General features: G+C 37.1%; 1 protein-coding gene and 1 long non-coding RNA gene across 5 annotated transcripts in view; one reads left to right on the top strand and one right to left on the bottom strand.

The window, feature by feature from the left end:
- The window catches only part of hivep2a (HIVEP zinc finger 2a), a 121,580-nt gene that overhangs the window by 5,381 nt on the left and 89,088 nt on the right, over positions 1-27,111 (top strand). The gene's annotated exons all lie outside the window — the stretch shown is intronic.
- On the bottom strand, positions 19,002-19,746 carry LOC125299767. Its single transcript, XR_007194442.1, has 4 exons — positions 19,728-19,746; positions 19,495-19,594; positions 19,176-19,251; positions 19,002-19,059 (listed from the first exon to the last, which is right to left on the bottom strand). It is a non-coding gene; the product is annotated as an uncharacterized LOC125299767 (long non-coding RNA).

Here is a 27,111-nt window from a genome sequence, read left to right as displayed (position 1 = left end):
ATCATATCTACAAGAAAGGAGCTTCTTTGTTGCCATCAGAAACTGTACCTCAACACCAACGTCCTTGACCTGTGGTGTTCCCCAGGGGTCGATCTTGGGGCCACTATTATTCAACCTCTATATGCTCCCACTTGGACAAATCATTCAAAATAATTTGATTTCATATCATAGCTATGCAGATGACACACAAATTTACTTAGCTCTATCACCAAACGACTATGGTCCTCTTGAATCTATGTGTCAGTGTATAGAACAAATCAACACCTGGATGTCTCAAAACATTTTTCCTAAAAAGACTATTAAACAGCTTCAGGTGATACAAAATGCAGCAGCTAGGATTCTAACAAAAACTAAAAGAACTGACCACATTACTCCAATTCTTAAGTCCTTGCACTGGCTTCCAGTAAGTCACAGAATTGACTTTAAAGCACTATTGCTTGTTTATAAATCAGTAAATGGAGCAGGACCTAAATACTTGTCAAAAATGCTTCAACAGTACACACCGAAGGTGAAAAACCTGCTAGTAAAACCTACAGTTAGTACTAAACATGGTGAAGCAGCTTTTAGCTGCTATACGGCTCAGCTGTGGAACCAACTTTCGGATGACATCAAAAAGGCCCCAACTGTAGCCAGTTTTAAATCTAGACTTAAGACCAAACTGTTCTCAGATGCTTTCTGCTAACTGTGCCGAGTTACAAATTCTGAATCTGCCTTGATAATTATTCTACCTTGTCTTATTACTTTTTTTTACTACTTTTGCCTTTGTTTTTGCTTACTACTTATTCTTTATTTTTAAATGATTTTACCTTGTGTTTATGTTTTCTTTTTATTATGATCTTTACCTTTTAACTATTCTTTGACTATATTGCCCTTCTATGCTTTTATTTGTTATATTTGTTATTATTGTTTGGTCTGTGTATGAAATGCGCTATATAAATAAACTTGACTTGACTTGACCGCTGAAGTCAAATTATGCTACACTGCAAAAACTGCTTATCTAACAAAATCTAACCAAGTGTTATTAATCTTATATCAAGATAAAAAAAAACTAGTTGGTATTGTTTTCAGTATAAAGAGACTTACCTAGCGCTTTCTTGTGAAATCATTTGACTTAATTTAAAAAAAAACTGACTTATTTTAAGACATCTCATCTTGAAAACAAGCAAATTTGTCTGCCAGTGCGTTAAGCAAATTTGTCCTAAAAACAAGCAAATTTTTCTGCCAGTGCGTTGAGCAAATTTGTCTTGATAAGACTCCTTAAAATAAGTTAAAGTCTTCTTAAATTAAGTCAAAATGATCTTTTGAGAGGGCGCTAGGGAAGTCTTTTCATACTAAAAACAATACCAAAAAGATTTTTTAATCTTAATATAAGATCAATAACACTTGGTTAGAATTCATTTTTTGCAGTGTAGGTGCTTCTACATCAACTGCTAACTGACAGAAAATGAAAACAAAAGTTTAACGATCAGGAATTTGTTCTCCATTTGAAGAATGTAATCGATTGCGGACGTGCACAGACACGGAGTGCATTGTAGGCCTAGGCTTAGGTTACTTTCACTTTCACTTTCGCATTCATTACGTGATATATTGAAAACAATACCAACTAGTTTTTTTTTATCTTGATATAAGATTAATAACACTTGGTTAGATTTTGTTAGATAAGCAGTTTTTGCCGTGCAGGTTTGTCACTAAACCGCGTGTGGAATACCCTTTTGTTGATGTTCATACAAAACAGAGAGCTAGCTTACTTCTCCCTCCCCCTCCCTCTCGTGCAATTGAAACTCTCCTGAACGTGCATCTTGTCGTTGAATGGCTGGAAAAGTTTATGTTTCATGGTCCAAGCTGCACCAGGCTGTTTTTGTTGCCGTTTTTTGAACCTGGGCTGTCTACAGAGACCAAATTTTTTTGCAGTGTATTCAGGGGACAGGCAGCTAGCAGATGGTGAGGAGATGTTTGCTGTATGTGACAAAAAATGTTTTAGCTTAGAAACAGTGTAACATCGCTTAGAGCACTTGTACGTTTTTTGACCTTTGACCTTTTATTCTATTGGCAAATCTTGCAAGTGAAAGTTTCTTGTTTTGTGGAAATACTACTTAAAATAAGCTAAATTACCTGGCAAGTGACAATAGAACAAGAAGATTTTTAATAAGGTCAAAAAAACTTAAATCAAGAAACAAAAATTTCTAAAAATGTCTTGTTATAAGCAAATAATAAAAAAATAAGCATATATTCACTTCATTTAAGGTTATTTATCTCTCTTAGATTCTAGAATTCTAGGATTATGGCTTTTCTAAAACTGATAGTTCCGGTCCTTGATTGTGACTGGCTTAATCGCGTTCGATGCCGTTGTAAAATCCAGCATAAACATACACCTTGATTGCATTTCGTTCTATATTACTGCACTACCATAACTTGATAGTAGCTGCGTCTCAACGTTGCTTGGCAACCATTCAGATAGAGGAAATATATTTCTTGGCGGAAGAATGATTATCTACACTGCAAAAAATGAAATCTAACCAAGTGTTAATAATCTTCTATTAAGATCAAAGAATCTATTTGGTATTGTTTTTAGTATGAAAATACTTTCCTAGTGCTCTCCCGTAGGATCATTTTGACTTAATTTAAGAAGACCTTGACTTATTTTAAGGAGTCTTATGAAGACAAATTTACTCAACGCACTGGCAGACAAATTTGCTTGTTTTTAGGACAAATTTGCTTAACGCACTGGCAGACAAATTTGCTTGTTTTCAGGATGAGATGTCTTAAAATAAGTCAAACTTTTCTTAAATTAAGTCAAATGATTTCATGAGAAAGCACTAGGTAAGTCTCTTTATATTGAAAACAATACCAACTTTTTTTTTTCTTGATACAAGATTAATAACACTTTAGATTGTGTTAGATAAGCAGTTTTTACAGTTTAGGAATAACTTGTTATATTTCTATACCCCATTTCTATAGCGCGTCGTGTCTACAAGCCCCTTAGCTTTTGTAGAATCAGTGTAACCTACGGCCTCTCGGGCTTATTGGTTAAATCTAAAAAATCTAAGTGTTATTCATCTTATATCATCAAAAAATCTAGTTGGGATTGTTTTGAGTATAAAAAGACCTAGCGCTCCCTCGTAAAAGGATTTGACTTAATTTAAGAGGAGTTTGACTTATTATAAGATGTCTCATCCTGAAAACAAGCAAATTTGTCTGCCAGTGCATTAAGCAAGTTTGACCTAAAAACAAGCAAATGTGTCTGGCACTGCACTGAGAAAATTTGTCTCCTTAAAATAAGTCAAAACCTTCCTAAATAGTCAAAATTGTCTTTAGAGGACGTGCTAGGTCTTTTCATACTAAAAACAATAGCAAATAGATTTTTGATCCAAATATAAGTTTAACACTTGGTTAGATTTTATTTTTATGCAGATGATGATGAAATGCCCCAATTCTTTGCAGTGTCACATTGAGGAGTATTATTCTTTGATTTTGTTGCATAATTTGTTTTCAGAGTAATGGATGAACTTCTGCATTTTTCCTTCTGGCTTTTTAAATACCCAAAAATACCCAATCAAGGAGAATTCCGGTGTGATATTGACCTAAAGTGTGTTGAAACATGATACCGAGTGTGAACGTATGTCTCATAGCCCATCTCGGCTTGTCCCCTGCACTCCAAAATCTGGCGCTAGTTAGCCGATGCTACCAACAGCTTTTTCAATGGTGGTGCTTCGGCATCGGGCTAGCCATGCAAATAAATCACTGTTTTACACCATTTACGAGGCTCAATGTATCTCCACACTTCATTGGTAGACTTCCGAGGGCCCTGACATTTAAAACGAGACATTGAGAACTTTGAAAAAGCACTGGTAGTTTACTTACAAGACGATTTATGCAGACAGTATCTTCACGAAGTTTAGCGTTTGCAGCCATCTTGAATTTAGTCACGATAAGTAGAGCGACGAGTAAGAATGAACAGGTATGATAAGGGATCAGATTCCAAAAAAAATTCAGTGGAAATGCATGGATTCCAGTTTCTTCCAGTAGCAGCAACTGGAATCCATGCATTTCCACGGAAACATTTTTGGAAATGTTCCTCTTAATGTTTCTTTAGCATTGCAAAACAGCCTTTTGTTGCTCCCATCCCAATTTTTTTTAGATATTGAGGCAAAATGACCATATCATTTTCAAGACATAGTCAACTTTTCAGTTTCAACATTTGATATGTCCTTTTGCAAATATATATGAGTTAATAAGATTTTATCACATTCTGTTTTATTTCCATTTTACTGTGTCTCAACTGCTTTTGGAAACAGCGTTGTATTTTCAATATACTGTAAGTAAGATTTGTTGTAGGCAATGTGTAGTAGACGCTTAGAGGCCATTATTAGGTGGGAATAGGTAGCAGAAAACAGATGATTGTTTAAGGGGTTCTGTTTGTGTGTGTGTGATACATTGTAAATAGTGTGCATAGAACATTGGATGAATAAGTTGGGATGGCAGTGGGTAGCAACAAGCAAGGGACTATAAGATCCCGGAGGCCCTTCAATTGAGTATGTCTTAAAAAACATATCTCAATAAGTGGTACATTCTTGCATATTGATGCTTTCAGATTTGTGTCAGGCTGCAATTTTAAATTGTTATTTGCCACGTGAAAGATTTGAAGAGAAAAGACTTAACAATACTCAACAACAATTCTGGTAATTTCACAGATAGCTCTCGTATCCTGACCAATCTCATATTTTGCCTCATTTACAAGACACAAGTCATGTGGCCCAATGTTTCTTGCTGCCAGCAGTCTTCTACAAGTGAGTGGAATGTGGTGATACAGTCACCACATAGCACTACAAATGCATGGCTCTGACATTCTTTTGGATGGATGTTTTCCTAATGGTAGAAGAGTTTGACCTAAACTATCCAATCTGTCAAGTTCTATGTGGGCAAGTAACATCTGACAATCTTTTGCAAAGACCTTTGTCGCCTGTTTTTATTGTTGATCATTACATCTCAAATATCAGAAAATGTTATGCACACTTGGTTCAAAGCATAAAGGGGAAATCATTTTAAAGATAATTTTGATAAAGAATATAAAGATATCGGCATAGTCAATGATGAAATAAAAGTGTAGGGGAGTCAAGTAAAACATAAGTTGGAGGAGTGTGAGATGCCACTAGAAGGGAGAGTAGGCCTCATTTCCCCCTAGGACGAACCATCCACACCTGAACACCATTCCATTACTGTATGTACACACCGCCGCCGACTTGAGCTTCCAAAGAATCAGGAAGTCATTCATTTTCAATGGAAGCCAGCTTCTCTCAGCTGCCAGAAGCGTCAAATCCGTCGGTGTCGCGTTATGGGCGTCTTGAGCGACTTGAGCGTCAAGCAGAAAGTTGAAAGTCAGTCAACTTTATGGTAATGAGCTATGATGCGGTTCAGCGACCAACGACCAGCAACCAATCGAATAGACGGAGGTATTAAGATCGAACGTAAAATGCTATCACGTCAGAGCGGCCAAAGCGTCCAAAGCTTCCCTGGACTTTTTTGACAAGCGTCCTTGACAGGGCGACCAGAGCTTCTTTGGAAGCTCAAGTCGGCGGCGGTGTGTACGTACAGTTAGCTGGAGATAGAGAAAAGCGGATGGTAATACAGAAATGAATATGTAAAGGGACGTTATGAACAACAGTAGGGGTTTGTAATATTTACAAAATTGCACAAACCACTGAAGTTTCTGAACAATGCCAATTGATGTTTTTTGGATTTCACAATGTACTCTCACAATTTAGACACAAGTTTAGGTAACCATGCATTTGAGTGGCATTGATTGAAGACATTCTACAATTTTGCTCTTGGCTGCATCAGTTGCTTAAGCTGCCCAGAATTGATTTGGCAATGTTGTGTTGGCATGCAAAACACATGGAAAGCAGTCTCAGGAACAGGAACTGAGTATAGGCAGCCAGCAGACAGCAAAAGTGCAAAGCAAAGAGCACTTTCATTTTTCCATTTCCCCTTTGTTGCTCATGCAAATGATATACTGAGAAACTTGCCTGCTGTGTGCACTTCCTCTTTTTGAGTGTGTGGACTATATGAACAAGAACATGTACTGGAGTGCCTGTATAGTACACACATCATATTCACACACTTACATTCTGATGCAGGTGGCGAGACAGTGACGATAACTGATGTGGCTGAATGTTGTTGTCTGAAAGTTGGTCTGAGTGTGTGGATGTAATTGAAATTACTTGGCATACTGTAGGAACATACTGTTGCACGCATATTATGTAAGCTTAACACCGTGGTTTTACAGGGACAGAAAAGTCTGTATACACTGCAAAAACTGCTTATCTAACAAAATCTTTTTTTTTTTTTTTTTTTTTTTTTTTATTTGCAAACATCATTGACATTACAGAAAATGCAACACTACGACATGCACATGAATACTACATACGACAAACAGACGTACATTACATAAACACATACTGTAACTTAACAAGACATCACATTGACTTGGCTTCCACAAACATAACACAACATAACATTAATAACAGAAAGGCTAAGGATGATTTATGGCCCAGGATGATTACAGATATGATTATCAGGGATGAAATTGATGACCGGAATGAAAAGAAGGGGGGATGGGGGGGGGGGTGCGGATGGTAGCTCTAAGAGTGTGAATGAGGTGGTGTTGGGATGGGGGTGGGGATGGGGGGTGAGGGGTAGTGAGTATGTGAGGATGTATGTGTGTGTGTGTGTGTGTGTGTGTGTGTGTGTGCGCATATGTATAAGGCTGGTTTGCTGTTGGGCCAGGAGGAGAGAAGCTGGAACATAGAGAGGGAGGGTTTCAGGAGAGGAGTTGTAATTATTCTATTAATGATAAGTATAATAATAGGAATAACTGATTGCCTGGTTGATTGCCTGACTGATTGCCAACCTGGGCACCCATTAATGGCCACAGTTCCACCCAGCCCCTGCAGTTATACTAATAACCAAGTGTTATTAATCTTATATCAAGATAAAAAAAAACTAGTTGGTATTGTTTTCAGTATAAAGAGACTTACCTAGCGCTTTCTTGTGAAATCATTTGACTTAATTTTAAAAAAAATTGACTTATTTTAAGACATCTCATCTTGAAAACAAGCAAATTTGTCTGCCAGTGCGTTGAGCAAATTTGTCTTGATAAGACTTTACAAAATAAGTTAAAGTCTTCTTAAATTAAGTCAAAATGATCTTTGAGAGGGCTAGGTAAGTCTTTTCATACTAAAAACAATACCAAATAGATTTTTTAATCTTAATATAAGATCAATAACACTTGGTTAGAATTCATTTTTTGCAGTGTAAATGTGCATTCAAAATCTATCCTCAGATTTTTAAAATGCATTGTTTTCAGTATAAAGAGACTTACCTAGCGCTTTCTTGTGAAATCATTTGACTTAATTAAAAAAAAAAAGACTTATTTTAAGACATCTCATCTTGGAAACAAGCAAATTTGTCTGCCAGTGCGTTGAGCAAATTGGTCTTGATAAGTTGTTGTTAAAGTCTTCTTAAATTAAGTCAAAATGATCTTTTGAGAGGGCGCTAGGTAAGTCTTTTCATACTAAAAACAATACCAAATATTTTTTTTTAATCTTAATATAAGATCAATAACACTTGGTTAGAATTCATTTTTTGTAGTGATACATTTAGTCCAATCTCTGTTGTATAGTTACAGTGTAGAAACAGTTGCTGCTCTTTGTTATATTAGCTGAAACAAGAAAAAATATATATTATTAGCATGGTTTTATATTATTATTATTATTTTTATATAATTCGTAGTGTTCAAGAAACATGTGCATAAATGCTTTTATTCAAGTAACTTGTCACTGAAGATAATTTTGCCTGTGATTTTGTAGTGTTTTGATCAGTGATTTGACAATGGTGATTGCTTTAAAACAGCATGGACACAGGTTTCCCCTTTAATTTCTATGCACTGTATATCTATCTATCTATCTATCTATCCCCCACAAAAAAATTAAATAATGTATGATGCGTGCCTGACTTTAACTTTGTATGATGCATTACCAAATGATGCATATGCAGTAAGACATTTAGTCAAAACACCATGTCAAATGTACCTGTAGCCCTGAATCTCCCCTATCTGAGCAACAACCTGGCCGGGGTTCCTCTGTCACTTTATAAATAAAATATTGATGTCATGAGCAGTGATATAGCACGACTCAAATCTCGAAGAAGACCAGTAGTATTCACTAGGTCTATAACTAGCCTATAACTAGCTAACACTAAAAAAACACCATGTCCTTATTCAAGTTCACCTGCTGCTGTGACCCTGCCACACCAACGCTGTCTGATTTTCAGTCATCTGACAAAGTAACAAATCGATTGCCATTATGAGTGAGAAAACGATTGGAAACAATGTTTTGCATTCATGTTCTATCTCCAGCATGTCAAGCCCATAGAAATGCATTTGTTTTCACTGACATCCTCGTGCCATTTTCATTCATTTTAGCAAGCATTTTTAGCATTGCTGGTTAAATGCATGCATTTCCTTTCCTTAGTAACCATTGTCATAGTACACAAATCTGCTAGCGCGATATAGCTGAACTAGCTGGTATTTGGTTGATTCCAACGTCCATTTAATAGGCTATACACATATAGCACTGTCAACTAAATGTGTAGCCTACCAAAATTTCTGGCATTCATACTGTAACTAGTGCATAATATTACGACTTAGGGCTACACTTTGTTTCTTGAAATAACTTCTGATATCCTCCACCTTTCTTTTCTTGCCCGACATCCTCGAATCGACAGCCAAGCAAAGATTATAGAGCTAAGATCTTTGCAGCCAAGTGTGCCAAAAACTTCTAATTGCCAATCAAAAAACAGACCTGTCTCAAAGATGTATTTTGGGTGGCGTTACTGAAGTGGGAAATTATTTAACCTTTTGTGTACCGCATGAGGCGCTTTTTTCCCCGTTTCAACCTGAATATTGGTGGGGACATTTCAGTCATTATTTGATATTGGTGTGAACACGTCCTTCGGACCCCACGCAAATCTACGTGTATGTATACATCTTTCTACACTCTAGAATAGTCCAGTCTGCCCATCTGTGAAAGTATTTGACCCTTAGGTCAGATTGAGGTTGCATCAATTTTGTTTCCAAAATGTCATTTGTGTATATCTACTAAGGACCTATTTGCATCCCAACCCATCCTTAACATCCTAACCCAAAAAGCCCAAGAATTTTACTCTCTTATATCCATATAATGAGATGTAAAAAAGACAATCCTGAATCTTGAATCTTAAATCTAGAACATTTTAGTTTTAGGTCCATATGTTCTGGTTGAATAGGCTGCATGTGGCTAATCTAGGGAGCACTACTGCAGATCCACATCAAGATTTCACAAAAACAATTGACCATAGAACACCCTTATGCTGTACATGGAACATAGCTGCAGATTTGTGATAAAAGGGTTTGGAATTGCATGCAAGTGGCTGAAACTGTAGGCCTGCTTAGCTTATTTTATCTTATCTCCTAACTCCTAGTTATAAAGGTTAAATTAATGGTTGAATGAAATTTGGATGCTAACTGGCTGAAGCTAACCTTCCAAATCCTGACCCCCTATGTGTAACCATCTATAAAGCCACCAACATATGTAATATGCCTTCATCCGTTTTATAGTGGGAGCCATGCTGTTATCGATTTGTCTGGGCACATGTGTACAATATCAAAGATTATTTTAGTACTGTTGATGAACCTTCTCTGATGATAAGAAAAAGAATGAACCAAGAATTTGTTGATGAGTGTGGAGGAAGGTGGGTCTGGTACCCCAGACACTACTGTTGAGCCCTTTGGAGGTGTCATTGGCCTGATTCAACGAAACATACAGTGTACATAAAGGAAGGAACAGACACGAACACAAATATAGAGGGAGAGATAGGCTGCACACCTACTGTTCATGTCAGGTACTGTACCGGAAGATGTAGGCCCCTATCTTACACCCGGCGCAAGGTAGTGCAAAGCTTATTCTTATCTTACACCCAGTCAGTGGCATTTTTTTTTACTTTTATTAAACCATGCACCCAGGGGTGTAAAAATTAGCAACCTAAGGTGTGGTCTGGCGCATGATCCAAAAATCGCTATCTTCACCATCTAAAAATCATTATGCCACTGACCAAGAAAAACCTGTTCTATAGGGAAAGGCGCTTATAAAGCACAGCTGAAGATGCACTGTCTGTTACTGATGAGATGTAAGCAGCTACTCCTCTACAGGATAAATATCCTTAGGATTTCTATTCAGTCATTCAAACATTATTGGGGTAAGTGTTGGTTTTTTCAGGCTATGTTTTCGATGGTAACTTTGTCAGTCAAATAGTTAAAGTAATTAACTGTGTAGAACTGTTTTGTAGTTGACTATGAGACCACAGTGAAGTTAGTTTCACTTTGCCTATGAGTTCAAATAGTAGATGAGTGCAGATGCGTGTAGACTATCTTGCACTAGCTGCAGCATGTGAAGCAAATGAGGATGCACCTTTCTGTGTCTCTGAGGTCGATGTGAGCAATGCCTTTAGGAGGGTAAATTGTAGAAAAGCTGCTGGACCGGATGGAATTTCTAACAGGGTTTTGAAATCCTGCGCTGCTCAGTTAGCTCCTGTGTTCACTTCATCTTTAACACATCATTGGCTCAAGAGACAGTTCCTACTTGCCTCAAGCAGTCTGTTATTGTTCCAGTACCGAAAAACAAAAGTCCATCATGTCTGAATGACTACCGCCCAGTAGCCCTGACGTCTACAGTGATGAAGTGTTTTGAGAAGCTTGTGAAAAACATTATCTGCTCATCCCTCCCTGCCTCCTTCAACCCCCTCCAATTTGCTTACAGAGCCAACAGGTCTACAGAGGATGCCATCTCAAACCTCATGCACACCACCTTAACTCACCAGGAGGTAGTGTTGTCACGATACCAAAATTATGACTTCGATACGATACCTGCCATAAATATCACGTTGCTCGATACTGAAAAGATACTAAGGCGAAATCCTAAGATATCTGGAAAAGAAAGGACTCATACCTCCTCCAAGTGTATTGAGTCATTTGTGTTGAATTCGGTGCACTTTTGTAGTGTGCAGGTCAATTCTGGGTTCTAAACTTCTAAACTTACTACATAATTATTATTTTTTATAGTCAGTAAAATAGTAGGCCTACTTTGTGTGATTAAATCCTTTATTGTTTGTTATAGTTAATTTACATTGTGTTGTGTTTTGGCAATAAAGTAGCTTTAAATAGCCAAACTAGGCTAGATCAAGGTCAGTGTTTAAATTGCATGCAAATCACTGAATGCTATGCAGAGGGGCCTAATCTTGCCATCTGATGTACAGTATAGGCTACCCTAGGCCTTCCCGTGTTCATGGGATTTCTTTGACAGTTGCAAAGGGAACTAGACTGCATTTCCGGCGGGAACTGCAAAATTGTGCTTGCCCTGGTCCGGTCACCAACGTCAGCAGACAGTGGCATACGCTATGCTGAACCTGGCTTGATCCAAGCATTCTAACAGTGCCTTTCAGTGTTGGAGCAGTGGCAATACCGCAAAAGCTCTAGGAGAGGGCTATTCAACTATTGGCTTGCGGGGTGAATGCGGTTCGTTGGATTTTACCTGTGGCCTGCCTTTGAATTTAGCTTCTATGACTAAGATCAAATCAATAAAATAAAACAACAGCAGTGATTGGCTGCAAAAATAAATAATGTCACGCGTCTTGCACCTCTCAAACTGGGCTATCAGGTAACCTAGAAGAATTGAAATTATGAAATATGACTAAGGAATTCAAATGCTGCTTGTTTGTCAGGATACTTTTTCACTGATTTATTTAAAAAATATGAGCTAAGAGTGTGAATATTATATATTCCATCCCCTAATTCTGTTTTACTGGTTTATTTGACAAATAATCTATATGGATTTGCTTTATAAAGACCTTATGTCTGTTTAGGATTGTTTTGAGAGCCTATTGATGTATCTCAGAATAAAGTAATGTCCACAACATTAGTGATGTTTTTTTTTGTGTGTGAATGTATTTTACTTAACTCATTAAATGTAGCTGAATACTCATGAACGCATGTCTCTAATAGCCACAATAGGAGTAATTTTAGCAACACCATATTTTGTGTGGCCCATAACGACCCAGTGGATCATGAAAACGTGCCAAAATTCACATTCCTTGCTTGATGTTGGTACATTAATCCCATTCAGATTGCCACTTATCTGTGATGTAAGAGTTCAGTATAGGTTTAAGGTCTGGGGCACGGATTTGACATTCTGTGACTTCTTCATTGAGGGCTTGCTTAGCAGCACTGTCCGCTTTCTCATTTCCCCTCAGACCAACATGGCCTGGGACCCAGCAAAAAACTACACTGAAGTTCTGGTTCTTTAGACGTTGTAGTTGATCAAGCTCAGCTTTGGTTGTACTTTTTGCGTGACATTAAAGCCTACTGGAAAGATTTTTAATTGCTATTTAATTTAATGCAATTTACTTTTATGATTAAATAAAATTAATTTATCCCTCTCACCCATAGTTTTCTACTTATTTACAAATGTACATAGGCCTACTGTAATTACATTTATACATAGTTATTCTACTGATCTTCATACTATTCACCCTGCACATAGACGTATTCTTACTACTCTTATAATGTTGTTTCTGCACTATAATGACACTGTTTCCACACTGCACATAGCTGTATGTTATGTACATATCTGTTATATATTTGTCATATTGAATATCCATATTTATTCTGTTTTATTATATTCTGTTAATACACTGCATATATCTATATTGTTATTTCTACTATTATAATGTTACTGCTACGTCTACATACATTATTCTACTTATTGTATGAGATAACTGCTAATACACTGCACATATTTATATTTAATTCATATTACTCTAAACCGCCTTCTGTAAATCAACTGTACTGTCTACATTGCACTATATTTCTTGACCTGTCTCTGTATATTTCATCACCTTTCTATACTTTGCATCACATTGCATGCATACTGTAGCTACATGAATCACAGCTAAGATCCTTGGTTGCTATGAAGGCCAGTCGTTCTAAATGGATGGTTGCTATGGCCAAAGGCCAGTTATCTCTGCCGTTGTCAAGCGGGCATATCCTAACTTTATCTTATTTTAAACATCTCTATTTTACTTAGCCTACTTCCATACAGTGAGTCCCATTAAGAAGTGGCCACTTCATTCGCGCTTACCGTGATTCACGCAGCAACATTATTAAATTAATCTGTCACCATATGCCTATGCCAACGTTTGCAAAGAGAAGAATCTTTTCATTTGATTCACAATGAAACGTTACATTTAATGTACATGTAAACAATGAGTAGGCTAGTTTTGGTTGTTGCTGGTGGTGTTACTGCATCCCTTAGTTATGCCTACAATGCAAAATTGTTCCCTCTTGATTGTTAGAAGCATTTCAAAACATCGCGACGTGAAATGCCACCACAAAACATTGTTTGTGAATCGGTCTTATTAGGAGTCCTCGCTTAAGCTGTCACAGACTCAGGCGCTACTTTTAGGTCTAAAATGCTTCCTGAATTACTCTTAGTAAAAAAAAATAGGAGTCCTAAAGTTACCAGTGGCGAAGTTACGAGTACAAGCATCTAATATCAAATGACCATGGCATTACGCTAAGCAACATAAATCCCATAACGTTACAGCAACATCTCCTCCCTATGACATAGCTAGCTAGCTTCTAGCCACACAAGAAATGAATGATTTTAAATCTCCGCTTAGCATTCTAATAACAGAAGGGGCACATTTATGTTGACCACTACAACATGACACATTATGTCTGTAACTCTATAAAACACTTACTTTCATAAAGGAAGCACGCCATCCAGCACATACACATGGAAACCGATATTTTAGGTACTTGGCCACGAACTCAAAACGTGTCTCTCTGAAGCTCTGTTCTAGAATCTTTGCTCTGAACGCTCCGTTGCTAGGCAACATCAAATAAACGAAATGAGAATCTTTTCAAGGTATTAAAAGTGTACGTGTGATTACGAATGGATTTGTGTGGTTTGGAATTAGAATAAACAAGAAATAACATTTCCAATAATTTCCCATGATAAATTACATAATATTTGCACCTTCCTTACTTGTGAAGCTCACACCTAGTGAAATGTAATACAAAGTTGCCACCTAGCGTTCAGATGTAGGCTATTTAACATTAACGTGACATTGCTTGCTTATTCTTTCGTCAACTCCATGCTTTTAGGAAAACAATCTTTTTATCATAGTTCCCTCTTCAATGAGCGATTACCAGCTCGTTTTTGTAACAGAGATAGCTGTTTATTGTCCCTAGGTTTACAGAAAAACCTATTCATATTAATACGTAGCTTATGGAGTGCTGCCGACCACTTTTGTTATTATATTCATTATGGCCCAGAATGCCTTGCATGTCTTTATAACCAAACAACACAGTAAAACCTAAATGCCCGTAAACATATGCATTTGCATACTTGTAACATTTTTAATAATACTCTCCCATCATGATATTTAACAATAATGAAAAATGTAATTTGAATACCGTCAATGTGAAAACAACTCTATTATGTAAGTTATATATAGCTACTGTTCTCCTTGCTATTTAAGTTTGTAAGTCCATACCATCCCATGGCAGAGCAAGGATTTCATGATTGGGCAAGGTTGCCTGAGACATTGTGGCTGCCCAGAGACATTGTGCATACTTGGAAGGCATTGTGATCAGAGAGGATTCAAGCGGAGCGAGGTGCAAACGTTCGACAATTTCCGCGTTCGATTATTGCAAGGGGGAGGGGGAAAAATCCCCCTTTATGCAGAGTAAGCCCTTGCTGCACTAATGTCAATGGAGACTTGTGGAATTTTACCAATAAATTGGTCATTTTGTCTTTCTAGATTTGTTGAGGGTTTTTTGGAAAATTGTGTCATAATCTGTAAGTGTTTGGGATCATTTCAAGCCTAATAGTGTAATTTTTTAGTGTTCGGATTTGTAATAAAATAACTTAATATTAGACCATGCTGCTGCCAGTTACTGTCCGGTTGTTAGCATGCTAGCTAGCCTCTTAGCTAAGGTAACATTTTAAACGGAGAAGTGTAATTTCTTTGAAATGACAACTAGCTGAATAACACTACATTAGTTAAAGTGGATAGTTTATACTCAAGCAAATTTGCAACAGTATAATAAGTTTAAGCGAAGTCCTTCAACTACTAGTCACTTGTTAGTGCATAGCTGTATTGCCATAGCTACTACCATCCACTTGTATAGCATTTTAAGCTAGCGTTAGCTAGCTAGCTAGCTCGGTTCACATGACTAATTAAATTATTCATATCATTTCCTTAAGAATGATTCATTGGTATCATACATGATTATGGACAATAATACTGTGAACACAATTATGTTTATCTGTTGTTATTGCTTATTAAGAGAGAAAGTTTATTTAGTGACGTAGGGTGACACTCCCACTTATGCAGACCAGAACTGTCCCGTTTTGCTCCCATAGTAACGAATTGCGTTGCTCTATCTTGCTAGTAATCAAGGATCTTTGTTGTGATAGAAGTGCAACTGCAAAGGTGAAAGGTGATAGTTACCAAATACCTGTATGCCAAATGCTGGAAACTTTTGGAATATTTCTTTTTTTTTTTTTAGCTTATGCACCCTCACATTGGAGTCCCAAGTTCATATACAAAATTTGGTATCGATATGTGACAGTGTTCCTGAGATATGGGCGACTTCCTGTTTGAGCTACGCCCGATTTCGTTTGGCTGTGACGGCAAACGCTTTTGAAAATCAAAAATCCTTTCTGTAACTTTTGTGAAGCTTGGTCCAAGAATCATGTACGTCAAGTTTCGTGAAGTTCGGACCAAATTTGTGACCTGTGAAACTTTAGTTTCGCTTTCTATTCAATCCAATATGGCGGAAGAATGACAAGGGTCAGTGACATCCTTTTCAATTTCCACACTACACCGGTTCCGGCCGGACGTTCTAGAGTTGGACCGGTGGCGATATCTCAAAAGGTCTAGGAGCAGGAGCTGACGAAAAATTGGGCTTACAGGAATAAGAAAACTTAAGAAGAACAATAAGTGTGCTGCTTTCAGCAAGCACACTTAATAATATAATAATAATAATAATAATAATAATAATAATAATAATAATACAACTTAAGAAGAACAATAAGTGCGCTGCTTTGCAAGCACACTTAAAAATGTGAGGATGGTCTTCTTTGCGCCTAGTGTACAAGTACGACGTTCCAACCACTCAGGTCTTCGTCAGATAGGACTACACCATTACATGTTGCAATATATCTGTGTGCATTCCTACATTACGTCTATTTCTTTGATAACATGATTTGCTACCACGTTACAATAAGCCGCTATTATTATTAGGACGCAACACGCTTTGGTGGTAATATATGCTGTGGGCTTTAATTAGCGCATTTCGGGTAACCTATCCTACATCTGGGCAATAATTATTGAACAAATTGCAGTCTACATGCCATGACAAATATTACCAGTAGTACTGACCGAACATGAAATAGATTGATTAGTGTTGGTAATGTTATTCTGGCGTGAACGTTGCTCTTTCATCACGTTAGCACCCTATGATTACAGCTCGTTATGTCTCGTCAAAATTCATTGATGAAGGAAGGGTCGCTTTATCCCAGAGAACCATACTCGTTTCACTTAGGCTAGACTAAAACAGAAGAGAAGAACTTAGCACTAACCATGTAGTTGTGTTTTCTATAGCATATTCGTTAACCTGTCTTTTTTTGAACACTTTAAAAATGTTGGGATATGTCTGCGAGGTGTTTAGCAAAGTTCCATGCGTAGTCTACTGCTTTTAAATGACTTAACATATTTTACAAACGGGCCTCTGTGTACCTGATGGCTTGCCTTCACTATTCGCGATGTATCCGAAATAGTTCCAGTCCAGATTTCACATCACCTTTGTTTTATCCACAAGGCCGAGGACTGTCGGCAAGGAACTATGTTGACGTTGCTGCGCACTCACTCACTCAGAGCTGCCTGCTTGACACGCCCACTTGCCTATATGCGTGCAAGGAGCAGAGAGCAGCAGTTCACACAGACACAGAAGTTATTATTTTAATAAAGTATCGATTCTAAAAACGTCGGAAATCGTATCGTTTTTTGCGTGAAGGCATCGTGATACCTTTTTAGTATCAATACACCGTGCAACACTACCTGGAGGAGGGGAATGGGAATTATGTGAGGATGCTGTTCATTGACTTTAGTTCAGCATTCAACACGATAGTACCTCTCACCTTGGTCACAAAGATGAAGGCCTTAGGACTGAACACCACCCTGTGTCACTGGATATTTGACATACTTACAGCACACTGCCCCCCCCCCCCCCCCCCCCCCCCCCCATACACAGCACATTGTCTCATGAGGAAGCTTCTCCAACACACATATTGCACACTGCCCTCTCCCCACATACACAGCACACTATCCCATCTCCCCTGTCATCCCCCCAACACACACACACCAAGACCCCTGGCAGTTGGGTTAGCCCCTTGAGCCGTGGATCTGCCCAAGGTTTCTTCCTTGGTAAGGGAGTTTTTCCTTGCCCCTGTAGCTCTTGGGTGCTCCTTGTTGGTGCCCCCCCCCCCCCCCACCTTTCTTATGCAGCCCTTGCCACTTAATCTGCTAACCCCCCACTGGGTGAAAAGGCTCTGAATCAGGGAATATTCATAGTGATATATTTCCTGATATGTGTAATATCAGGAAATATATTGGTTGATATGCTCCTGATATTTTAGTGCCAATTGCCATATCAGGAGCATATCAAAAGTCCTGAATGGGACTGCGACGACATGCAAGATATCCAGACTTCATATTCTCACCTGATATGATCCATGTTTCAAGTATTAGCCACTTATATGACACCGGACACCTCTTGTTCTTGTTCCCATATACCCCCTGATATGTCAAACATGGGACTACGCATATACAGCCCATATACTGCCAGACACAGCTAATTTTGCAGGCATTTATGTGTATGCCTTTATTTGCTTTTCGATAGGCTTTATGCCTTTATTTTTAAAATTAATCATGTGATTTATATATGGTGATTTATGTAATGGTTTTAAATGTGAGATAGTACATAACCATCACTGAGCTTATTGTGCATCTTTAACTTAAATAATATTTCACATTCATTTTACATATACTTAATTACATTATTTACTTACACCTGCTAAATCCCAATGACTTATTTTACTTTACCATGAAAATTCATATACTGTACGACAGGCAAAAAAAATTTGTTACATGGCCTTTATTGTATTTATCAATCAGTATTCAAATCAACATGGCTTTCTCGCCTGCAGTAGGGGGCTTACGCAGTGACACTCTCAATGACCTGCCTCGAGTGAGAACAGAGACTTCTGCTTGACCACAGTGGTTTAAACAGTCCATGGTCTTCATGCAACGCCCTTTAAAACATTTTGGGCCCTTGTCCGATTTCTTCTGGTATAGATGGTAGGGAGAGGTGCTCTGATGGTCCCTTTGGCAGTAAAAAGTCAGGTGTCTGTAAAAGAGAAAGAAAGTATATGTTACAATTGACCCTGTCCATGAATATAATTAACTCAGCTTGTGTGACAAATAAAAGCAAACCCACAATAGCAGCCTAGACGCCAGGTGCAATAGTTAGAAGTAATGGATTACAGTTGTGCTCATAAGTTTACATAACCTTAGCATACACATACATTTAAAACCATCTGATCTTAATGCCTTAATAAAAAAAAAAAGAGAAAATCCAACCTTTAAGGAACACTTATTTATTTACTTATACATTATTCATTCACAAAGAAAAATTGCTGTCCTTAAAGGTTGGATTTTTCCTATTTTTTTTTATTAAGGCATTAAGATCAATTTCAAAAGTATCATACCTTATTGCAACACTGTCTGCAGAAGCTCTTTCCTTCTTGCTTAAAACCACCTTTCTGATGCCTAACATAGATCCTCCCCATCTGACGTGCAGTGCCAGCCTCTGGCTCCAGGCTGGGACTTGCTGGATGGCACCTAAAAAAAATAAAACAGCAATTGCTATACATTATGTTATTGTTGATTAAGATAAAAATCAAACAAAAAAAATAAGTTGGTAAGTCAATCAGGTGTTCAAACAAAATGATAATTACCTTATGAAGGCACCCTTGCCACCATCACCATCAATGTTAATTATTGATATCAGTTTATTTGTGAGAGTTTCAGTTTCTGTAAATAGAAAATAAGATTTAACTAAATTATGATTATGCTCAGTTTGGCATATTCAACACATTATTTACATTACCACCAACATAATGGTAAACATGGCTAAACTTCAAAATTCAAGACTATTATTAAAAACGACAATAATGATGATTAGTTCCTGTATTAATGCATTACATTGCACATTTGTCAAACAAATTAGAGTGTGCACAGTGACATAGCCCTCATTCAAAACACACAAACACTTACAGCATGTTGAGGGCAGCAGCCATGGCTTCCAGACATAGTCAAGTAGCATGTAGTAGTAGCAGGACAGACCGACTTTGCCCTGGTCTGTTGATGGAGCCCACTACAGTCATAACAACAAACAGACACATGAAAAAAGGGGATAAACTAAACACAGCAACAGACACAAATACATGCACACAAATTATAATGTTATTTGCTATTCTACGTGTGTGTGTCTGTCTGTCTGTCTCTACCTGGTGAGTGAACTCTCTTTATGGGATTGACACTTCTTTTGTATGGAAGTGGCACACATTTGGAATATTTCAGAATGCACTCAGTGTTCTCAGGGAAGCAGTCCTCACAACTCACTGCCTGCAAACGGGTGGATGACAAATAAGCCTGAAAAAAGGAATTTAAAAAAACTTCAAATATCATCCCTAAAAAGTGTTTATATGTGTTGCTGTATCTCTAAACTTAACTAATATACATTTTTAAAAAAAAAAAACAAAGTGAAATATATATTTATATGTCAATTTGTCATGTTAGTGCCTAAAATTGTCATATGGTGTGACATTGAAAATAATTTGAAATAAAATGAAAATTAGATACTTTTTTTCTACTTTAATTTATGTCACTGTACATTTTAATCACGTTTGCTTTGATTTGCAACATTTCCTTATGAATATTTAGAAGAAAAACCTAAAATTTAACAAGTTATTTTGTCAAGGTGGAGAATGCTCCTAAGTGTAACCAGATATTTTAGCTTAATTCTGATATTTCTTGTAAGAACTCACTCAAAATTCTTGAGGTTCTTGCAGATACCATTTCCTTTATGTGCTATTGATGTTTTAATGATTTTTCAATTATAAAGTCTTTTTTGTGACATTATTTAATGTCACACCAAATGACATGGTGTCACGCCATATGATGAACTACACCACTCCACCATGTGTCAGAGCAAAACAGGGTTTTTAATGACAATAAAATCAGTAACAATGAATTTTGAAGTCACTCTATGAATGGTGTATGCGTGTAACAGCAAAATAGATGAAAGTTTAGTATTTATTTTTTAAACTTACATGGCATGGTAACATAAAAGAAAAAAGTATGAGAAATATGAATTGTACAGATACATTTTTTCCCCAATTATCACAGATTTAACAAAAAAAACATATATCTGAATTTAAAACATGTTTTTACAAGAACTTTTATTTAAAAATGCAATTTGGTCATATGGTGTGACAGAAATGTCATATAGTGTGACTTGAAAAAAGCTGTCACACCATATGATGCAGCGTCACACTATATGACATTTTGACAGTTAAGCTAATTTTCTAGACAGTTAAATACAGCTAACTATTATTTAGCATGCAACTGACCACATGGCAGCAGTGCTTTTTAAGAATTCATGAAGAATATTTGTGGAAAATAGCTACTTTTTAGGCAAATGATGTCACACCATAAGACACTAAAATTTGGCCACGATTGATGATGTCCAATTCAAAGCTTTTTATAAAAAATCTAAAAGCAGAACTCACCTCTTGACCATGCCAATTACTCCTGACATTCTATTGTTACTTCCTGATTAAGCAGGGTCCTCTTCACAATAATAATGTCCAAATGAATGCCCAGTCAAAATATACAATATAGTGTCACGCCATATGACAACCATTTTGTGGACAAAATATATTTGATTATAACTTAGTTGGACAGCATGCATAAACATCAAAACTTTCTGTGGTTGTAAAAAACATCCAATTATTTTATATGCATGGTAAAACTTTAAAGTAATTATACTTTTTATGGATATACACTCTTTTTTAGGAAGTTCACACATGGTGGACAGTCACACCATATGACATTTTTTATGTTTGGATGATTATTTTAAGTCAAAAGTGAAATACAAATCCAATAAATTTAATATGACAGAACTTGAACCTACCAGACCTACAACATTTCCATATCAATTCTTAACAATTGCCATTTTTTATAAGTGTGTGACACATGGACAGTCTGAATTCTGCTATTTGTCATCTACCCAAACAGAGAACAGAGGGAAATTAAGATTAATAATTTGCAAAATAAGCTTACACATAACGTGAAAAGACTATCACTGAAGCACTAATGCCCTCACATGCATCTTAAATAAACACATGCCTTGGCACAAGTCAGGTACAACCAAATAAGGGCTATGAAATGAAGAACATTTTGCCTAATGCTACCCATACATCAGAAACCTTTGACAAGATTTGGCTTTCAAGCTTTACTCAAAAGACTACAATCTTTCAATAATCTTACCCAAACCTGGTCAAGTCTTCTGGTGTAAGGATGACTTAATATAACACTATACGTTACCCTTCACAAACTAAAGATCCCTTCACTTGTCGGCATCATATTGAGAGGCGTCAACCCCCCTGTTCACGTTAGCCTGCATAGTCATTAGCAGCCACTATAAATGTAGCTTCTAGAAGTTATAGCTAGCACTAGGTTAGCTAACCTACTCGTGCCTGATAGCCTTGGCCATTTCATTCAAACTAAAACTTTACATCCATAACGAAATCTCAGACAGACTTATTGTTGAATATGATATTACTACCATTCCAGATATTCCACACAATGGTAAAGTTAGTTATTGGAAAAGTTGACATTAACAGCTAGCAGCTAACGTTAGCGATGTTAGCTCGCAAGCTAGCAAACGTTAACGTTAGCTGATTCTAACATGACGGTTAACAAACGGTTTTGGTTAACATTAATGCTAAAAACAGTATTTTCCTGATTAATTCCAGTTTTCAATTGGCATACAAAAGTACTGTAATTCTTACCTTGGATATGATGACGGCAGAGTTTGTACAGCTTGCAGTCAGATGCATGACAGAAAAGTGGACGGTTGAAGTCACCACCAGTGTCAAGGAGTTCGTTGAAAAGTCAGTCAGGGGGTGGGGGATGGGTATGCTGTGTGTGCGCATGCGCTTATCGAGAGGCAAAGCATAAGAAATCGTGGAAATTAGTAGGCCTGTATAGTTACATTAAAATGACTACCAAACTGATTTTGTAGAAGTGTCAAAACATAGTAGCCAAGTGGGCTATTACTACTATTCTGATTATTAACATTATTGGTTCTCATATAGTTTGACGTCAATTTCATTTGAAGCCTTGTTCCTTAATTAAATCAACATTGGTTTATCAGTCACCCACGTTTTATAGACAAGTTACAACATGATTGATCCATTGTTACGTTGGCCCACAAGGAAGCTTGTAATGTTAAAATAGTATGAAATTATAGATGCTCAACTTTAACAAGTTTAATAAGCCTTTCTTATGTGTTATGGTTTGTAGCATATAGTATGTATTTATTTTCATTATAGGCTATTGATTGAATTGTTGTTTATTATTGCTATTCTTCTTAATGTAGGCCTACTTCAAATTGTTTAGGCTACTGTTAAATTTAACTTTGTATTGTTGTTATGTGGCAATCCAGCTGAACCGAATTCGTTTTGGCAGACAGCATTGGGGACAAGGAGAAAGCAGATAATTTAAAATGTGGACTTTATTCCTCCAACAGATCTCATGCATATTATACATAAAAAGTAGGCTAGACCTACAGACTATAGCAACTATAAAATCTCAAAGATATCATTGAAATTGAACCATAACCAAAATAATAAGGTAAGTAGGCTAGCCTTGAACTGAAAAAGGTAGTCTTTACACTGTAAATAGTCTATTTTTGAATGTCCCGAAATTAGATAGAAATCAAACGGCAAATAGCTTATCAGTGATGTTTTATGGTGTTTTTTTATGATGTTTTTATGGTTTTGGGCGTAGGGCATGCGTGACTTAATTAGGCAGATCTTGGGCCTAGGCTATCTAATATGATAGCCTAAGCCTATCCAAGGATGGAGACCTACCCAAAGATATCCAGAAATGGTGTGTGTGACTTGTGATTTTGGTATGCATACCCCTGATATCTCATTGGCATATCAGGAGTCAAAATAAATCAATATTTTCACTGATTCTTAAAAACTCAGGATATGATCAAAGATGCTCCTGATATGCTGCATGTCATAAAAAATATACGGTCAGTATATCCCCTGATTCAGAGCCTTTTCACCCAGTGCCCTCTTCTACTGCCCCATAAATGCACAAATAGGCTGACACCAGACATAATTTCACTGCATTTCTTACTTCCAGTAACTATATGCATGTGACAATAAACTTCCTTGTATCCGTGTATCCTTGCTACTGTATACCCTGCTAGTCAATTTTTTTAGTAAAGCATGGTTAAGTGGAATACCTGTTCCATACGGTCTCACGTGCAAGCAGATTCCTTCAAATTCACCACTGACTATCAAATTACCAATGCGCTGTTTGATGTTGCACTGCTTGCTGTTAACGGGAATGACAGATATCATTCTCATTGGTTTAAAGGATGTTATGCCCAAAACACATCCATGCACTACAAAAACTGCTTATCTAATAACATCTAACCAAGTCTTATTAATCTTATATCAAGGTCAAAAAATCTAGTTGGTATTGTTTTCAATGTAAAGAGACTTACCTAGCACTTTCTCGGAAAATCATTTCACTTAATTTAAGAAGAGTTTGACTTCTTTTAAGACGTCTCATCCTGAAAACAAGCAAATTTGTCCTAAAAACAAGCAATTTCTTCTGCCAGTGCGTTAAGTAAATTTGTCTTGATAAGACTCCTTAAAATAAGTCAAAGTGTTCTTAAATTAAGTCAAAATTCACATCACACACACATCCCTGTTTTTCTCCTTTCATGAGGCTGATGAGCTTTAGGAGAACATGTCTGAAGGTTCTTGAAGCACCAGTTAGTATCCACAGTGCCTTGGGCTGTGCCAGGCAGTGACTAAATTGCTTACTCAGTCCACCCACACACATAAAAGAGCAAATGGCAAGAGTGTCACTAAGATTGCTGACGGATGTTGCATATGAGTGCGGAGGCACAGGAGGAAACAGAAAGGGCATAGAGAGGCAGTTATCAAGGTAGTATTGGAGGAGAAGTGGAGAAGTGAAGAGATCATATAGAACATGTGTATATATATATATATATATATATATATATATATATATATATATATATATATATAATTTCTCCGTTTAAACCTCGTAGTGCATTAACTTCTGTGAACAGACCACCGTGGAGTCCATTATCCCGCTTATTCCACTGTTGCCACTTGCGTTATGTTCATTTCCTGTTACAATTTAAACGTTTTAATCGCTAAAACTGTCTTGTTTGTAGAACTAATTTCTTCCGACACATATCAACTAATTTCTCAACTCACAGGACAAACTGCCGTTACTAGTTCTAAATGGATGGTTGCTTTCTGGCCAAAGGCCAGTCATTAGTTCTATCTCTCCCGTTGTCAAGCGGGCGTATCCCAAGATTCTGATGAACTTTAGCTTTGAAACATCGCTATTTTACTTAGCCTGCTGTCATCCATCTGGCTAAAAGCCACCTCCGTCATATGCTACAATGTTGCAATGTTCTGAACGTCTGCATTTTACAGCTCGGATGCAACGTGACAGTTCATTTAAACTTCACAACGAAGTTTGGCTTAATTAATATACAAGTGTGATAATGCCAAAACATGGATCTACTTCATAGGTGTGCAGATAACATACGGTTAATGGTCGTTCTAAATTATGTAGGACAATGGGAAATTCAACCAAGCAGTGGAATAAGCAAATTTGTCTTCCAGTGTGTTGAGTAAATTTCTCTTGATAAGACTCCTTAAAATAAGTCAAAGTCCTTTTAAATTAAGTCAAAATGATTTTTGAGGTACAGTAGCGCTAGGTAAGTCTTTTCATACCGGGTGCCGGGTTGTCCATTATCCCTTACATATAGGCTATATGATATGTATGTGTGTGTGTGTGTGTGTTCTTATGTTTGTTTCCTCCATAATAAATACATTGAATCTGAAAATGTTTGTGATATTGAGAAAACGCAAAGATGGCATCTGTGTGTAACACAAATGTAGTTGGTTTGAAAAGTGGTTACCATGAGGTAACATAATTAATAATTCACTAATTAATAAATATTGTAATACCATAATCATATGACACAATAATAACACATAATTAAATGTCTTGTTCCTTTGCTGGTCTTTTGTTTTTGCTTTTACTCAGCTGACAGAGACTAACTTCCTGCCACCAGCTGTTAGTGCTGTTGATTGGCGGAGCCTACTGGTGAGGACTTACTCCTGCCTCAGCAGAGGTTTACTGCAGCTGTTGGTGGATGCTTCCATGCATCAATTGAATTAGAATCAGAAATAGGCGTATCACCAGGTTTCCACAAGGAATTTGTCTTTTTTATGTGGTGGAAAATATATTCAGTATACAGGGACAAAATACTATACAACACATCTATAGGCTATTATGTCATGCAGATAAACAATATGGTAAACATGTATGCCTACACTACCGATCAAAAGTTTGGGGTCACTTAGAAATGTCCTTGTTTTCATCATTGATGTTGAAAATTACTAGCCTGGAGATCCCAGACCAAAATCCGAAAGATTAAGGGTCTGGCCACGAATAATGTAATGGCCCAACTCGAGGGGCGGCACCAAGCATGCATTTAAATATCTCACTGTACGCAATTGGATTACACTATACAACTAATGTTTACAGACTTTCATCTGTTTAGCTTGCCTCTGGCCCACCTATATCAGAAACACAAAATTTAAATTGTGCTCCTGCGAGAACTCTGGATTCCCAGGGTAGAAAATGACTGATGTAGAAAGAAATGGGTGATCTTTAATGCAATATCTACATCATTGCACATTATCAGCAGCATTCATCGAATGTTGCAAAGGCACATTCTGTTTACTAATCTGATATCAATTTAAAAGACTAACTGAGAAAACATTGGAGAACCCTTTTGCAATAATGTAAGCACATAATGTAATCTGAAAATTGCTGTCCTGATTAAAAAAAAAACAATGCAACTGATCTCAGCTGGTATTCTGTCTATAATGGAGTGGAATATAAATTTCAAAATGACCCCAAACGTTTGTCTGATAGTGTATAAACTGAATGCAAGTAAAAACGCTGTGTACAATGAAGAAAACTGCACAAAAGTTGTGTTATCACATTTAGACAATTGTCCGTGGACCTCTGGGCCTTGTTTGTGAGACCAACTGCAGTTGAGACTTGTTTTTGTTGTATGAGATTTTGGTCCTGATGGAGAGTAACAGTATATAGTAAGAAGGTCTGAAGTGGAATGGGTCAGTCATAATTTTAGATACTCGCTTCGGTTGTTGCACATGGACCTAGGGTAGGTTGCATCTGATCACCCTCTCAACAGTGTCATCATCATTGTCATTGGCAGGCTTAACTTCTTCTTCAACTGATGTAATGTTCAGTAGTAATGTTCAGTGATACTAAACAATGATAGAGAGGTTGACCATGGATTTTGAGTTTGTGTTCTGTAATACTATTATTATAGGGTGTGTGTTGGGTGTGAAGCAATGCCATTTACATGTATAGTAGTGTGTTAATATGCATGGCAGATATGCTTAATTTGCTGCTGCTATAGATGTGGCTGCTGCTGCTAAAGAACCTAATGAAAAAGGACATCAGACAAAACCATGCATGCACAACCCCCTAGACCAAGCA

This window comes from Alosa alosa, chromosome 8 (genome assembly GCF_017589495.1).
Source record: "Alosa alosa isolate M-15738 ecotype Scorff River chromosome 8, AALO_Geno_1.1, whole genome shotgun sequence".
Lineage (NCBI taxonomy): Eukaryota > Metazoa > Chordata > Actinopteri > Clupeiformes > Clupeidae > Alosa > Alosa alosa.
The sequence above is the reverse complement of the archived record's forward strand: the minus strand, read 5'-3'. Positions and strand labels throughout refer to the sequence as shown.